This window comes from Arachis ipaensis, chromosome B10 (assembly GCF_059453495.1).
Source record: "Arachis ipaensis isolate K30076 ecotype BB chromosome B10, ASM5945349v1, whole genome shotgun sequence".
In the NCBI taxonomy this organism is placed as follows: Eukaryota; Viridiplantae; Streptophyta; class Magnoliopsida; order Fabales; family Fabaceae; genus Arachis; species Arachis ipaensis.
Genome location: NC_142435.1, coordinates 40,150,841 through 40,153,265, shown reverse-complemented (window position 1 = coordinate 40,153,265; position 2,425 = coordinate 40,150,841). Strand labels below are relative to the sequence as shown.

General features: G+C 39.3%; 1 non-coding gene across 1 annotated transcript; it reads right to left on the bottom strand.

Annotated features, from left to right (window-relative positions):
- Positions 1 to 2,105: 2,105 nt before the first annotated feature.
- LOC148579782 (small nucleolar RNA R71) lies at positions 2,106 to 2,212 on the bottom strand. The gene has a single exon (XR_015899395.1). It is a non-coding gene; the product is annotated as a small nucleolar RNA R71 (small nucleolar RNA).
- Between the last annotated feature and the right edge of the window lie 213 nt (positions 2,213 to 2,425).

The window sequence follows — 2,425 nt, the reverse complement described above, 5'->3', positions numbered from 1 at the left end:
AGTCCATGCCTACTTCACACTTTCTCTGCAAGTAAAGCTGAGCCCACTGAAGATTCTAAACTGCTTCAACTCAAGATCCAAAGGCCCATATCCAAGACTTGAAGAGCCAACTGGAATATCAGAAGAGTAGTATATATAGGGGTAGTTTTGAACTAGAGAGGAGCTTTTGGATTGAGAGGACTACTCTCTGTATAATTTTACTTTCTCTACAACTTCTAGTTTTACATCAGAATGTACTCTCCATCTTTGCTTTCCATTCCCAGAGCCATGAATAACTAAACCCCTTTCATTGGGTTAGGGAGCTCTGTTGTAATTTGATGGATCAATAATAGTTTTCATTATTCTTCTTCTGTCTTTTCTCTTGATTTTACTTGAAAGCTTTCAATCTTCATCCAATTGGATAGTTGTCTTGGAAAAGAAACTATTCATACTTGGATCTCTTCTGAACCTTGGAAGAGGAATGAAGAGATCATGCTAGAAATGCTTTCTCATGTTGGACCAAATTGGGGTTTGGGCGGATATGGTGACATATAATTCTTCCAATACTTTGATTTGGAAATACATGTGGTATAATCAGTGACCGCACTTCATCTCTTCTCATGAGCAATTAGACCAAGGAATTTGCTATTGATCAAGATTTGAGAGATTGAGTTACCAAGGAATTAGAATTCAATCACTTAAGATTGCCAAGGAGATTAATGAATGCATTGATTGAGGAAGAGATGAGAATGAACTTGATCCGGAGGATGCAATATCTCCTAAGCCCAATGAATTCCCCATTTCTGATCTTACCCATTCTCTTTAGTTTCTGCCATTTACTTTCATGCTAAATTCCCCATTCCCCATTTAAGATTCTGCAATTTACTTTCCGTCATTTATATTCAGCTCTTTATTTCCAGCATTTACATTTTCTGCCATTTACTTTCATGCTAAATTCCCCATTCCCCATTTAAGATTCTGCAATTTACTTTCCGCCATTTATATTCAGCTCTTTATTTTCAGCATTTACATTTTTTGCCATTTACTTTCCCGCCATTTAATTTCCTGCAATTCTCATATCAAATTCTACTTAGCTCAACTAGAACATTCCTCCAATTAAAGTTGCTTGACCAATCAATCCCTGTGGGATTCAACCTCACTCTATTGTGAGTTTTTACTTGACGATAATTCGGTATACTTGCCAAGGGAAATCTGTTGAGAGACAAGTTTCCGTGCATCAAGTTTATGGCACCGTTGCCGGGGATTGATTTTGTATCAACAATGATTAAATTGGTGGATAACTAGATTGAGCACTTTTCTTTTGTTTGATTTAATTCCATCTGAGTAATTTACTTTCAGTTTTAGTTATTTCCTTCCCTTTACCTCTCACCCATTTGTGGTGCTATCTGCATATCATTTTTTACTATTTGGTCCACTGACCCACTAACTGTTTGATATATTACATCACTCACACTAACAGCATTTCTGCAAAAAATACTATCTGCATCTACCCTTCTTGCTTTTGCCTTGTTGGTTGTATGACAGGTAGAAGAAGCGGGGCTTCAACTTCCTTTGATTCTGAACTTGAGAGGACCTTCCTTAGATTAAGGAGGGAAGCAAGAGGGAAGAGAGTAGTTGGTGCTGAGGAAGAGGAAGAGTACTTTGAACTAGACATGGATGAGAATATGGAGAACCATCATGAAAAAGAGGCTCACAACCATGGCAGAGAAGGTCCAGCGCATCATGTTGGGCAAGAGAGAAGAGTTCTAGGATCCTACATCAATCCAAACCCAGGAAACTGTGGAAGTAGCATCCAAAAGCCAACCATACATGCCAACAACTTTGAACTAAAGCCACAGCTCATCACCCTTGTTCAGAACAATTATTCATTCGGAGGAAGTGTTCAAGAAGATCCCAATCAACATCTAACCACCTTCCTGAGGATATGTGACACTGTGAAGTCTAACGGTGTTCATTCTGACACCTACAGACTACTTCTATTCCCCTTCTCACTCAAGGACAAGGCATTTAAATGGCTGGAATCCTTCCCGAAGGAGAGCTTAACAACCTGAGAAGATGTGGTAAACAAATTCTTGGCGAGATTCTATCCTCCTCAAAGAATCAATAGGTTGAGAGCTGAGGTTCAAACTTTCAGGCAGCAAGATGGTGAGACTCTATATGAAGCATGGGAGAGATTCAAAGACTTGACAAGAAGATGCCCGCCAGATATGTTCAATGAATGGGTGCAGCTGCACATTTTCTATGAAGGTCTTTCTTATGAATCAAAGAAGGCAGTAGACCACTCATTCGGGGGATCTCTGAACAAGAAGAAGACCATTGAAGAATCCATAGATGTCATTGAGACTGTAGCTGAGAATGACTACTTCTATGCTTCTGAAAGAGGCAACACTAGAGGAGTGATGGAGCTAAACAATGTGGATACACT